This window comes from Peromyscus maniculatus, chromosome 4, assembly GCF_049852395.1.
Source record: "Peromyscus maniculatus bairdii isolate BWxNUB_F1_BW_parent chromosome 4, HU_Pman_BW_mat_3.1, whole genome shotgun sequence".
NCBI lineage: Eukaryota > Metazoa > Chordata > Mammalia > Rodentia > Cricetidae > Peromyscus > Peromyscus maniculatus.
Window position 1 is genome coordinate 81,238,472 of NC_134855.1, and position 15,392 is coordinate 81,253,863.

The following is a 15,392-nucleotide window of genomic DNA, read 5'->3' on the forward strand; positions in this document are numbered from 1 at the left end:
AAAGCCTTTATAGCTCTTAAATTGTGGCAAAATACAGATTTATATTAAGAGCATTTGAAAGCTCCTTAAAGCCCACAGTGCTTGTGATCTCCAAGATCAGTGAAATGGTGAGCACTAAAGTAGTACTCGAAGCATTTTATAGTAAATTGGTTTTACTTTACAAAGTCAACATTTTTTTTTTATTTTTATGTTTTTTGAGACAAGGTCTTTCCATGTAGCTCTAGTTTGCTTGGAACTCTCTATTTAGACCAGACTGGACTCAAACTCACAGGAATCCACCTGCCTCTGCCTCCTAAGTGCTAGAACTTAACTTAATGGGATTAAAGGTATGCATCACCATATCTGGCTCACAATATTTTTAATAATGAAATATTTATAATGACTATGAAGAATGTATTTATGTGTTAATATGATAAATGATTATTTTATCATTATGAATAATACATTTATTAGAGTAAATTACTATAAACAAATGATCTACTTATAAGAGTAAATTAGTAGCAGTTTGAACCAAATGCTAAAGATAGCAGTTTTTAATGGCTACTTTTCTATTGTGGTTTCATATAAGGAAATATATTTTCAGAGATTCCTGTAATAAGTTCTGTATTTGTTTTTTTTTTTTTTTTTTTGTGTTTGTTTTACGAGACAGGGTTTCTATGTATAGCCCTGGCTGTCCTGGAACTCACAGAGATCGGCCTGGCTCTGGCCCCCTCCCCTCCAGTCCTAGTGCTGGGATTAAAGGCATGGGTCACCACAGCCTGGCTTACTTCAGTAAGGGTACAGTGTGGAGAAGTCTCTGCCCTCACTGTGTGCTCCCTGAATCAGCAAGTGGCAGCATCCATCAACTAAGAGCTTGCTTAAATCACACATCTCCATTCTCTTCTTTCCACACTTACTAAATGAAAGTATGTGGTTTTTCATTTTAATTTTATGTACATTGGTGTTTTGCTTATGGAACTGGAACTGGAGTCACAGACAGCTGTGAGCCACCATGTGGGTGCTGGGACTTGAACTCAGGTCCTCTGGAATAGCAGTCAATGCCCTTAACCACTGAGCCATCTCTCCAGCCCAAGTTCTGTATTTGAAACATGAGAATATTTTGATCTGCGAAGAGTAAAAAGTTTTAAATCTAATACTGCATATCCTTTTTCAGTAATTGGACTGGTGTATTTTGTATTTATAAGCATTCTCATCTTTTATTAATATTATTTTTTTAGTCCTGGAGATTAAACCCAGGCATAATGCATTCTGGTCAAGTGCTCTACCATTTAGCTACCTCACAGCCTTGGTTGTTTCTTCTGTGGCTTTTGAACATCTACTATAAAATAGGACTTTACCTATATTACACTGTTTAATCCTCACATTGTGTGAAAGCAGTATCACTATTATACAGATTTTATATGGATAAGTATGCTGAAACACACAGAGGTGACACAGACAGCTAGTAAGAAGACATCAGCTATATATATTGTGGATATAGTTATTGGAATCTAAAAAAAAATACTTAGCTGAGTGGTGGTGGTATATGCCTTTAATCCCAGCACTTAGGAGGTAGAGGCAAGTGGATCTTTTAGTTCTGAGTTTGAGGCCAGCCTGGTCTACAGATTAAGTTCCAGGACAGCCAGGGCTATACAGAGAAACCCTGTCTTGAGAAACAAAACAAACAAACAAAAACAAAAATCTTAAAAAAAAAATGTATCACAAAAATTTAAAACTGGTATATTTCTTACTGTATCATGCTGTATCTTACTATATCATGTCTGTAACATTATAAACATTTAAAAATTTCAGATTTATTTACTTTACTTGGAATGTTTTGCCTGTATGTGTATATGTGCACCTTGTGCACACATGTTGGATCAGCTGGAACTGGAGTTAAGGATGATTGTAAGCCACCATGTAGGTGCTGGGAATTGAAACCAGGTCCTTTGCCAGAGCAATAAGTGCTTTTAATTGTTGGGCCATCTCTCTAGGCCCCCATAAAACATTTTTCTATTATTTTTATTTTATGTGCATTGGTGTTTTACCTGCAAGTATGTCTGTGTGAGGGTGTTGGGTTTCCTGGAACTGGAGTTACAGACAGTTGTGAACTTCATGTGGGTGCTGGGAATTGAATCTGGGTCCTATGGAAGAGCAGCCTGTGCTCTTAACCACTGAGCCATCTCTTCAGACCCATAAAACATTTCTTGGCAGTTATCCATAGTAAGAAATGTATTTCACATTTTGATCTAGTATATATAATATCTATATACATAGTTACATTGGCATGTAATTAAAGATTTATAAAACATGAATATTACTGATATATTTTAAACTATTTTGATTTTTGTTTCATAGAAATATTACTTTCAACTAAATTGATTATATATGTATCTCTAAGGGTTGTGCATCAACTTAAAGTATACAACAAAGTTTTCCTTTCCATTAAAGAAGTTTTATATGTATATATACATACACACATATATGTATATGCCAAGTGTAGTGCTGCAATTGTGAGGCGGAGGCAGGCAGATCTCTGTGAGTCTGAGGCCAACCTGGTCTATATAGAGAGTTCCAGGACAGCCAGTAGTAGAATATTTTAAGGTGTGTTACTTTTGCTTATGTTGCATTTGTTTACCTCTGTAAAGCTGTGTTACTGTGCCTGTGTAAAATACCTGATGATCTAATAAAGAAGTGGCCAATAGCAAGGCAGGAGAAAGGATAGGCAGGGCTAGCAGGCAGAGAGAATAGATAGAGGGGGAAATCTGGGAGGAAAGAGTGAGAAGGAGCCAGAGAAGGGGAGAACATCAGGGCCCAGCCACCCAGCTACATAACCAGCAAGCCAGGGAGTAAGAGTAAGATTTATAGAAGTAAGAGAATGGAAAAGCCCAGAGGCAACAGGTAGACAGGATAATTTAAGATAAGGAAAGCTGGCTGGAAACTAAGCCAAACTGAGGCCAGGCTTTCATAATTAAGAATAAGCCTCCGTGTGGATTTATTTGGGAGCTGGGTGGCAGGTCCCCCCAAAAAGTGCAAAAACAAACAACACCAGGCCCTGTCTTAGGGGAAAAGATAACTTATATATATATATGTACTCTTGCTTGAAAAGATGATTGAGGACAAAAATCACTGTTAGTTTTTTAAAATATTAAAAAAAGCAAGAACCAGTGCTCATCTGCCATCTCTTCCAAGTTTGGGGAGAGAGAGAGAGAGAGAGAGAGAGAGAGAGAGAGAGAGAGAGAGAGAGAGAGAGAGAGAGAGAGAGAAGAGCGTGTTGCATGAATCTTAAATGGTTTTATTAATAAGAACAAACCTGGAGCCAGATATTGGGGTGAATGCTGCAAGATCAGAGAAGCAGAACAAGCCACAGCCACCTCACCTCACCAGTTCCTCAGCTGATCCTATTTCCTCAAACAGGAAGTCTCTGTGTCTTCATCGGAATGACTCTCAGCTGAACTGATGCTCAACTAGAGCTTAATCAGGCTCTAGTTCCTGGTCCTCACACTTTACATACCTTTCTGCTTCCTGCCATCGCTTCCTGGGATTAAAGGTGTGAGTCATCATGCCTGGCTGTTTCCAGTGTGGCCTTGAACTCAGAGATCCAGATGGATCTCTGCCTCTGGAATGCTAGGATTAAAAGTATGTGCTACCACTGCCTAACCTCTATGTTTAATATTATGGCTGTTCTGTTCTCTGACTCCAGATAAGTTTATTAGGGTGCACAATATTTTGGGGAACACAATATCACCACAAGAGCAACTCAGACCTTAGTACCTGCAAGTGGGGAGGAGGCAGGAGAGAAGGATCCTGCATCTGAGGGGAGCACCCAGGCAGCCAGATAAAGATCAAGCTATCTGAGCTAGGAGTGTGTGCAGCGCTTGGGAAAGGCCTGCCTGTGAAAGGGTTGCTCTTGGCTAGCAGAGAAGTCCCAGGAGGCATAGGGGGAGCTAATGAGCAGATGCAAGATGGCCAGTAAAGAGATGTTTGAAGGTACTGTGGAGAAGCATGTCATCAACGAAGAATGTAAAACCCGGAAGAAGAATACAGTTTCTGTATGACCTGGTTCTGATCCATGCTCTTCAATGGCCCAGTCTTACCATTCAGTGGCTTCCTGAAGTGATGAAACCAGAAGGAAAGGATTATGCCTTTCATTGGCTAGTGCTGGGCACTCATACATCTGATGAATAGAATCATTTAGTGGTTGCTGGAGTTCATATTCTCAACAATGCTGCACAGTTTGATGTTTCCCATTGTGGTAGTGACAAGGGAGAATTTGGTGGCTTTGGTTCTGTAACAGGAAAAATTGAATGTGAAATTAAAATTACAATGGAGAAGTAAACTGTGCTCATTATATGCCACAGAATCCTCACATCATTGCCACAAAAAAACTATCTTCTGATGTATTGATTTTTGACTATACAAAACACCCTGCTAAACCAGATCCAAGTGGAGAGTGTAATCCTGATCTTAGATTAAGAGGTCATCAAAAGGAAGGCTATTGTCTTTCCTGGAATTCTAATTTGAGTGGACATCTGATTGCATCTAATGACCATACTGTCTCCCTGTGGGATATAAATGCAGGACCAAAGGAAGGCAAAATTGTGGATGCTAAAGCAATCTTTACTGGCCACTTAGCTGTTGTAGAGGATGTGGCTTGGCATGAGTCCTTGTTTGGATCTGTTGCTGATGATCAGAAACTTATGATATGGGACACCAGATCCAATACCACTTTTTTTGTTGTTTTTTTTTTTTTTGTTTTTTGTTTTGTTTTTCGAGACAGGGTTTCTCTGCGTAGCTTTGCGCCTTTCCTGGAGCTCACTTGGTAGCCCAGGCTGGCCTCGAACTCACAGAGATCCTCCTGGCTCTGCCTCCCGAGTGCTGGGATTAAAGGCATGCGCCACCACCGCCCGGCTCAGATCCAATATCACTTTAAGCCAAGCCATTTGGTAGATGCACACACTGTTAAGGTCAGCTGCCTCTCATTCAATCCCTATAGCAAGTTCATTCTAGCAGCTGGCTCTGCAGATAAGGCTGTAGCTTTATGGAACCTGAGCAATCTAAAACTGAAATTCTGTACCTTTGAATCGCATAAGGATGAAAAATTTCAGGTCTACTGGTCTCCACATAATGAAACTATTCTGGCTTCAAGTGGTACTGATCCCTGAATGTGTGGGATTTAAGTAAAACTGGAGAAAAAAAAGACTTCTTAATTGCATGTACATATTAGAATTGTTCTATCATTTCTGGATAGCAAAAGGTGAGCTACATTAAAGCCTATATTGTACACATGTATTTGTTAACATGTGATGCTATAACAGAATACCACAGAGAAGAACAATCACCAGAAGATGGGCCTCCAGAACTTCTGTTTATTCATGGAGGACATACTGCCAAGATTTCAGACTTCAGTTGGAACCCCCAAAGAACCTTGGGTCATTTGCTCACTGTCTGAAGATAACACCATGCAGATATGGCAGATGGCTAAAAATATTTACAATTACGAAGTGTCAAATGTCATGACATTGGAACTGGAGGGACAAAGATCTTAAACCCAAAGTATAAGGTGTTTCTATTGAATGTATTGCTACATGAATGCTTGATTTATCAAACTCCAAAAAGGCACTGTATAGTAGGAAATGTAAATGGGATGGCTTTTGACATTCTTTACTCTCTGATTCTAGTACTTTCAAGTGAGCTGTTGCATACTGTTTCATATTGTAGCTATTAGGGGGAAAAAGGAATGTTTCTTAAGAAAGGACATCATTATTGTTTTAAAATACACATTGCTGGGTATTGCCTTTGATTCAACTGTTTTAAGTCCTCATTTTCTCAAACTTTTAAGTGCTTGCTGAAGTTCCCAAATATGCAAGGATAACTTTTCTACTTTTTCCTTCCAACACTTCTTGATTGGCTTTGCAGAAATTGTTTTTTTTTTTTTTTCTAAAGCAAGAACTTGCCATTTCCTCCTCTCCAGAGCAACTATTTAAACTTTTAGAAGGCTGATTTATATAGTTGTTGAAAAATTATTATTTTTAATTATATGTCTCTGTGTGAGTATGTGCACATGCGTGTAGGATGTGTCAGAGGCCAGAAGTGTCAGATTGCCCTGGAGCTGGTTGTGAGCTGCCTGATATGGGTTCTGTCTGGGAGTCAAAGTCAGGCTCTCTTTTAGAGTAGTACATGCCTTTAACCATTGAGCCATCTCTCAAGACCCTATTTATTTACTTTTTGAGACAAAGTCTCACTATGTATCCTGTGGGAGACACACCCCCACCTTTTTTCCCCAGGGTACTCTTGGGGAGTGAGGGGTAAGAGATTTAGATAGAAATATGGAGGGGGAGAGAGAGATAGAAACAAAGGATAGCTTTGGGAGGGCCTGAATCCTTAATACACTGGCCCCTTCTGTCTCTTCTAAAGGGCCTTTTAAAGGAATGTCAAGAGGTGGAGCAAAGACCTCCCCCTAGCACAGCCAAGTGTAGACCCTTCCAAACACCTGGTAACCATCCACATGGTCAATCCATCCCCTTATGCAGCCCTGCTGGGTAAAGCAAACTCAGATCTCACTAGGAAACCTCTGTTTCTTAGGTGGGTCTCAAACTCATAATCTTTCTGCCTCAGCCTCCTAAATGCTAGGATTATAGGCTTGTGCCACCACACCTGGCTCTTAGTTAATTCTTTAGACATTTGTTTCCACATGTCTAAATAGTATGCTTGGTTTTTCCAGTTTTGCACATTATCCATTCTATAGTGGAAAATGTGATTTAACTTTCTTTCTTTGATGGAAATTAGAGCTTTCATATAATCTACTCAAAGAACTCTAAATCAGAATACTACATAGGCACTTACATAGCTGTGTTTGATGCAGCAAATAAATAGTCAAGTTAGCTATACAAAAAATAAAGTATGATTTTAAAACAAAACACCCCTTCCAATAGTCACATTATGGGATCAATGTGTCTAAGGCAAGAAACAAACACCAATTCACATACATGTAATTTAAAGTATATTTTTGATAAATAAATAACATTATGATTTTGACTCATTATAAAGAGTAGGAATATTTTGATGGAAATAATTTAGCCTTTGTAATGAAAATATAGTAGGCCTCTTAAATCATCACTTTAATCTTTTTTTTTTTTTTTTTTTTTTTTTTTTGAGACAGGGTCTTACCTTGTAACTCTGGCTGTCCTGGAGTTCCTATGTAGACCAGGCTGGCTTTGAACTCCCAGAGATGTATCTGCCTCTGCCTACTTCATGCTAGGATTAATTTTTTCCTGTGTAACATCGGACTGTAAGTAGTAGATATTATCTATTAAAGGAAATACTTCTCTTTCTGATTAAATATGAGTAATATTTAGAACATTTCAAGGTGTATTGAATCACAGTTGTAATCCTAACACTTGGGAGGGAGTAAACAGCAAGAGGACATGAATTTGAAGCCAGTCTGGGCTACACAGTGGGTTCTAGCCTAGGTTATGCGGTGAATTCTGTATTCCATCTTGAACTACATAGTGAGACCCTGTTTCAGCAAAACAAACTCAGCAGTAACAAATTACTGATACTTAAAAAGTCTCTACAGTATAGAAAGCAAAATCAAACATAGTTGTAGGTTTTTTTAAATAATTTTTTCATAATTATTTATTTACCTAGTTAATCCAGTTAAAATATGTTTTAAGCCTGCAATAGTCCTTTTATTTATTTATTTTTTTTAAAAGAAATCTGAGCCTATCTTTTTTGTCTTAAAGTAGAAGTTTGTCAGATTAAAGAGACTGAGGAAAAACTAATACCTTCCCTCCCATTACCCAGTTGACAAAATAGTCATTTTTACTTGTCTAGTTCCTCTAAATTCAGTAGTTGGTTTTTTTTTTTTTTTTTTAGTTTTTCAAGACAAGGTTGATCTGTTTAACAGGCCTGGCTGTCCTGGAACTCACTCTGTAGACTAGGCTGGCCTCAAACTCACAAAGATCTGCCTGCCTTTGCCTCCTGAGTGCTTGGATCAAAGGTGTGCACCACCACTGCCCAGTTGTTAATTTTAAACTTAAAAAAAATTGTGTGTGGGCTGGAGAGATGGCTCAGTGGTTAGGAGCACCAATTGCTCTTCCAGAGGTCCTGAGTTCAATTCCCAGCAACCATGTGGTAGCTCACAACCACTTGTAGTGAGATCTGGTGCTCTCTTCTGGCCTGCAGGGACACATGCAGGCAGAATACTGTATACATAAATAAATAAATAAAAAGAAAAAAGAAACATTAAAAATACTTTGTGTATGTACAAAGCAATATTTAAAAAAATCATGTGTATGTACATGCATGTGTATGCTTGTATGTGTGTGAGTGGGCATGAGTTCATGTGTGGAGGGAGGTCAGAGGACAACTTTTGGGAGTCAGCTCTTGCCTTCCACCTTGTTGAAGTAGGGTTTCTCTTGTTTCTGCCACTGTGTGAGTGCTCCAGATTAGCTGGCCTGTAAGTGGTTGGCTAATTCTCCTACCTTGGTTTTCCATTTTGTTGTAGGAGTGCTGGGATTACAGCTGTGCAGCATTGTGTCTGGCTTTTTAAGTAAGTTTGGAAACTGTAACTCAGGTTGTGGCAAGCACTTTGGATTTTTTTCATCCTAACGTATAGGAAGAAATACATTATAAATTTCAGAGAATATAGGGATCAAAGGAAAATATTGATGAAATTACTTTGTCGTAAGTATGCAGTCCATGTAAACTTTTGTAACCACTAATTTACAGAGCACTTGCTTTGTACCTATGTGGTAGTTTAAATGTGCTTGACTCCCATAAGCTCATAGGGAGTAGCACTGTTAGGAGGTGTGGCTTTGTTGGAGTGGGTATGGCCTTGGAGGAAGTATGTCACTGTGGGAGTGGACTTTTAAACCTCATGGCTCAAGCCACACCCAGTGACTCAGACTACTTCCTGTTGCCTGCAGGTCAAGATGTAGAAATCTCAGCTTCTCCAGCACCGTGTCTGCCCGCATACCACCATGCAGGTAGTCTGTGATGATAATGGACTAAGCCTCTAAAACTGTAAGCCAGCCCAATTAACTCTTTTTCTTTTATAAGAGTTGCCATGGTCATGGTGTCTCTTCACAGCAATAGAAACTCAAACTAAGACCCCCTATACCCATTATGTGAAAGAGTGAATGAAAGAGGAACATAATAAGAGCTTATCATTAAGAAACACCCCAGTTGTGAGCTAGATTGATTATACATAAAACACCTGGTGAATATTTAAATTGTAGAGTTCACTTTAAGCACACAGAAGAATTTAGAAAATGGAGAGGTTGGTGTGATTTAATGTGTTCAGGGGTAAGATTCCTGGAGAAAAATGAGCCTTGAGTTGGGCATGATAGATCTACCCCCCCAACCCCCACCAGCCCGCCCTGTCATTCTCTCTCTTTCTCTGTGTGTGTATGTTTTGGGAGAGGTTGAAAACTTATTCTAGATACATGGGTAGGAATGAATGTAGATTACATTTAAGAAACTATAATAGAATCATTTGCCTGTTGAAGGAGGAGTAGGAAAAAAACTAGAAAATGAAAACCCTGAAACTCAGAGAAGTACACTTAAGCTCTAATAGCATTGCAGAAAGAGCCATTTCAAGTTTGGAGATTGATGAGTAGTGTTTGTAAAATAATAATGAAGAAAATTTGTGGGATAGATTGAAATAGGATAAAAATTAAAGACATAACAAGAAAAAGCATGAGGCAATGAGGATTTAACTAGGTTACTAATGGGGAATAGTGACGTAGAATGAATCTGAGGGCCAATATGAAGGAAAAACCAACAATATGGTTTGATTTACAGAATGAAGGGAAAAGTGAAAGTGAGAATCCAAGAGAATGTGATTGAGCGTGTGTGCAGGAATAGACAAGCAGGCCAAAGGAGCAGAGGGAGAGAATAAGAGAAGCAGATAGCAAAGCTCTTGTGTCCATTGGGGATTTAATATGTGACACCACTGGAAAAGATGAATTTAGAAAGATTTGTGAAGGAAGACAAATCACAGACTGTTTCACTAAACATAGGCTGAAAAAATTCGCCTGCATCCTTGGGTGATTGCTGAAGATGCACTGGGAATCACTCACATGGTAGACGTGATAGAACTGTGGAGTTGGAAGTCACTATGCCAGAACTGTCAGAGTTTGTCTGTAGTCATGTTGCTCTTATTAACAGACTTGTTAATATCAGCTAATTGCCAATCTGTTGCTCTTTAAATAGTAGAGGATCATTGATTTACTAACTTCAGTGTCTAGGTAAGTGAGGTAAATCCATTTAATGTCTGACTAATATTTAAGCTTTTATAATACTTACTGTCCTAGAAGACACAACATGGCCAAAATAAATGAGCTCCTCTTCTCAAAAAGCAGGAAATAAAGAAATAGGTCTTAAAAATTAGCACATGCTTACTACATAAATTTAGATACTGCTGAGTGTTATAAAAAGTAGGACAATGTACTAATGGGTCAGTAGATATGATCCACACTGAAGTGGCAGTTTATATGATGAAACAGGAAATTGGTTTTGAAATCTTGTTTGAAACTTTAGGTTAAACATGGTAGACTAACCACATTAAATTTTCTCTGCCACACTTGTTGTAATGTTTACAAGTATTCTAACTCATAAACAGGAGGGAACAAGAAGTGATTCAAAAGTTTTTGTTAGAGGGGCTGGAGAGATTGTTCAGTGGTTAAGAGCATTGGCTACTCTTCCAGAGGACCCAAGTTCTATTCCCAGAACCCACATGGCAGTTTTCAGCCATCTGTACCTCCAATACCAAGGGATCCAGTGCTCTCTCTGGCCTCCACCAGCACTTCATACATGTAGTTCACAGACATACAGGCAGGCAGACTACCAATACACAGAATAAAAAGGAAGGCAAAACCCAAAACAGCAGAACAGAACAAAATCCATGCATCTATTTGTATATAGAAGTATTTGTATAAAAGAGTACTTTCTAGCAAGTAGGTAGCAGAGAGGTATGATTGGCTTAATAGTTTGGAAGTAGGTTTGACTCTTGGAAACACCAAGTATTCTGAAAAGTGTAGGTAAGATTTGCTCACAATAGGGCAATTTTATTGAAAATTTATGAATATTATGTGAACCTTCCCAGGCTTTCTGCCCCAAGGAGATGGAAGTTGATGCTCTGAAAAAAATTGAATTGTGGCAGTAATGACAGAGGTAGACCATCTATGACAGATGCTGTGCCTTGGGGCTGAAAATGAAAACTGAGTAAAAATCTCACTGAACTTTGGAAAGCTTACATCCTAACTTTCATGCACCTATCAGAATGTACACTGCCCTTTACCCTCTCTTTCACTTCAAGAGACTGGCGAATTCTCTGGAGAAGATGAAAAGCCTGAGAGAAGACTTGTTTACCTATTAACAGTGGAGGGAGAAACCCCTGTTCTATTTTTGTTACCTGATCAGCCTGTCAGTCAATTAGCCTTTCCTCAGTGTTTCCATTGATACTTTTACTGCATGCTTCCACTAAAAAAGAAAAAAAAGTTACCTCAGCTCTATTGAGGTAGATTTTCCATGCTGTATAGTTCATTCAGAGTATGCAGTCTGATTATTTTTAGTGTATTGAGTTGTACAACCATCTCCACAAACAGTTCTAGAACATTTCCTTCAAAGAAACCTCATACCCATTGGTCGTCTGTCTTAAGTCCCCCATCACCCCCTCTCACCTTGCCCTAAGCAACCATCGATCCACATTCTGTGTCTATGAGTTTGTCTGTTCTGGACATTTCATGTAAAAGGAACAAAACACATCTCTGTTGATTATATTCCTATAAGGTATGTACTGTCTGAAGTTAACCAAACCTTTATTCTTTCTTGTATAATATTGTAGTTTATACTGATTTCTTTCATTTCTCTTCAGATTTTGACAAGCTTCTTCTACACCCTTCCTTTCTGTTTACTTCACCTTCACGATACAGCACTGCTGTCCTTTTATAAGTTAGAGGGACGTTTACTGACATGGTTGCCGCCATTTTATTATTCTCTTAGAATGTTTCCAACTTTCATTTCAGATTGGTTTCATTCTTTTAAAATTCTTTTGTGATGTTCTGTCAAATTTTCTGTTTCGTTTTCTCTGAAATTGCATTTTCCCTCATGGAAACGTCGTATTTAGCTATGGCGGTGGCTCACACCTTTAATCCAGCACTTGGGAGGCAGAGGCAAGTCTATCTCTAGGAATTCCAGCTGGCCAGGGCCACATAGTGAGACCCTGTCTTAAAAAGGGTCTTTTACAATTTTCTTTCTTTTTTCATTCATTTAAAAATATTTCATTTTGTGCGTATGAGTGTTTTGCCTTCCTCTATGTCTGTGTGTGGTGAGTGTGCCTTTAGCCAGCAGAAATCAGGAGAGTGTTGGATCCACTGGGACTGGAGTTACACATGGTTGTGAACTACCATGTGGGTGCTGAAAACTGAACTGAGGTCTTCTGCAAGAGCAGATGCTTTTAACCTCTGAGTCATCTCTTTTGCCTCTCTCTCTCTCTTTTTTATTCTTAAACATACTTTTCCTGAAACAGATTTGTAATTCTGTGAAATTCACACTTTTTTTTTTTCTTCGAGACAGAGTTTTTCTGTGTAGCTTTGTGCCTTTCCTGGAATTCACTCTGTAGCTCAGGCTGGCCTCAAACTTAACAGAGATCTGCCTGGCTCTACCTCCCAAGTGCTGGGATTAAAGGCGTGCGTCACCACTGCCCAGCTCGAAATTCACACTTTTAAAAGATACAACTCAATAGTTTTGTAGTAAATTCTAAAAACTGTGCAACTACCACCACCACTATCAAATTCCAGAGCATTCTATCATCTCAAAAAGACTTATTTCCTGTCTCCCCTTGTGTCTGGCAACCACTTATCTATTCCTGTCTGTATAGATTTGCCAGTTCCAGATGCTTCATGTAAATGGAATCAAATAACACCCGGCCTTTTGTGTTTGGTTTCTTTTACTGAACATAATGATGTTTAGGTCTGTCCATCTTATAGCAAGTACCAAAATCTTATTCTTTTTTATGGCATATACTGGTCTACTATGCAGATATGCTGCATTTGTCATTTTGTTTATCCGTTCATCAATTGATGGACGTTTGAGTTGTTTCTACTTTTTATTTCTTGTGACTAATGCTGTGATGAATAGTCATACACAATCTTTTTTGATAGAGATTTCCATTTTTACTGGACTTATGCCTCGGGGTAGAATACTAGGTCATGTTGTAGCCCCATGTTTAGCCTCTTGAGGAACTGCCAAACTGTTTTTCAGAGTGGCTCAATGATTTTATATTCCCACCAGCAATATAAGTGATAAGTTTTCCTTAACAAGTCTATCTTTGTGTGTGTGTATGTGTGTGTGCGCGCGCGCTCACATGCATTGGGAGAGGTGTTTGGAGTTAAATCTAGGGCCTTACACATGTTAGATAAACACTCTGCTACTGAGCTACATAACTAACTCTATTTATTCAGCTGTATTATCTTAATATATCTGAGAGAGTATCTCTTTGTGGTTTTGATTTTTATCATCTTACTGAGTAATGATAGTAAATATATTTCATGTTGATACTGGCCACATGTACACTATACTACACATATGCATACATACAAACATATATGCTTTGGAGGTAAATTTTATTCTAATCCCATGGCTTTTTTGTGTGTGTGTGTGTGTGTGTGTGTGTGTGTGTGTGTGTGTGTGTGTGTGGTTTGATCATAGGAAGCTATTATATAAAGTAAATTTTTTTTTGTCAAATATATGTTTTGCAAATATTTTTCTCACTTTATAGATTGCCTTTATTTTATTATGTTCTTTAAAGTATAAACATTTTAAATTTTGATGAATCCAGTCTGCAAAACCAGATATCCTTATGTTGTTCTTGTTCATTTTCTTAGAGGGAAAATTCTAAGCCTTTTGCAATTCAGTATTTTATTAATTCCTCTTATTATTGCTGTGACCAAAAGAGCTCACACGAAACAACTTTACGGAAGGAAGAGTTTATTTTGGCTTTTGGTTTGGCTTTTGGTTTCCATCATGGTGGGGAAGGTCACTCAATGGAGACAGTGAGGCTCCATATGTGGTGCCAGGACCTTGTCGCAGGTATTCATTTTTACATGGCATTGACCCGAAAGCAGGGTTGGGCTGTGGTCCTCAAGAACCATCCCACAATGACCCTCATCCTGCAGCTAGGCCCTACATCCTGAAGGCCCACAATTCATCCCAATAGTACCACAGCTGGGAACTAAACATTCCAACACAAGAGCCTGTGGGTAGCTCACATTAAAATCATAGACATTTGCCGTCAGTGGTGAATTTTTCATAGATTCTCTCTATTAGGCTGAAATTCCTGCCTATCCTTAGTTTGTTGAGAATTTTACCACGAGAAGGTATTGGACTTTGTCAAAAACTTTTCTTGCATTTATTAAGAGGATCCTATTGTTTTTTCATTTATCCCATCAATATTATTTATTACATTGAATGATTTTTTTAATTAATTAATTAATTTATTTATTATGTATAGTGTTTCTGTCTGCATGTATACCTGCAGGCCAGAAGAGGGCGCCAGATCTCATTACAGATGGTTGTGAGCCACCATGTGGGTGCTGGGAATTGAACTCAGGCCCTCTGGAAGAACAGTCGGTGCTCTTAACCTCTGAGCCATCTCTCCAGCCCATTGAATGATTTTTTTAACATATCGAACCAGCTTTATATTCCTTGGATAAACGCTACTTGATTATGATGTGTAATTCCTGTTGTGTATTGGTAGAATTTTATTGAGAATTTTCATATTCTTATTCCTACAAACTGTTGATTTATGGTTTTCTTCCCTGTGAAATATTTGTCTTGTTTCTGCATGAAGATAATACTGGCTTTGTAAAGTTAATTAGTAGTGTGTTTTCTTCTCTATTGTTCCCTTGAAAAGTTTTGTGTATTTATTCTTTAAATTTTTGGTAAAATTTACCAGTAAACAATCTGGTCCTGAGCTTTTTATTTTGTGAGAAATTTTCTAATCACTAATTTGGTCTTCTTACTCTTGAAAGGTTTATGTAAATTTTTGTCTTGAGTCAGTTGGGAAGTTTATCTGCCTTGAGGAATTGTCCTATTTATTCATGATACCTCATTTGTTGTTAACATTCTTTTTTTTTAAATAGTAATGTGATAAAATGATTCCGTTCTCCCTATGGGCGTTTGGCTCAGAGCAGAGCAGTATCCAGTACCATTAAAGTTCTATTAATGTCAATCAACACCCATTTTAATGTTTGAGAAGCTTGGATCTTGAGGGCTGATTTGACTACCTTGTTTTCAGCTGTTGGACCATTCTTTGGTATGGTGCCTCTCCATCTTGATGGGAGGATGTTCAGCAAAGTAGCTCCGTTTTTTTTTTTTTTTTTTTTTTTTTTTTTTTTTTTTGTCTT

At 38.3% G+C, this 15,392-nt stretch overlaps 1 protein-coding gene and 1 pseudogene across 1 annotated transcript in view; both read left to right on the forward strand.

Annotated features, from left to right (window-relative positions):
• Ccdc73 (coiled-coil domain containing 73) overlaps positions 1-15,392 on the forward strand; it is a 124,673-nt gene that overhangs the window by 9,379 nt on the left and 99,902 nt on the right. The window lies entirely within an intron of this gene.
• On the forward strand, positions 3,594-5,528 carry LOC102913789 (histone-binding protein RBBP7-like; annotated as a pseudogene).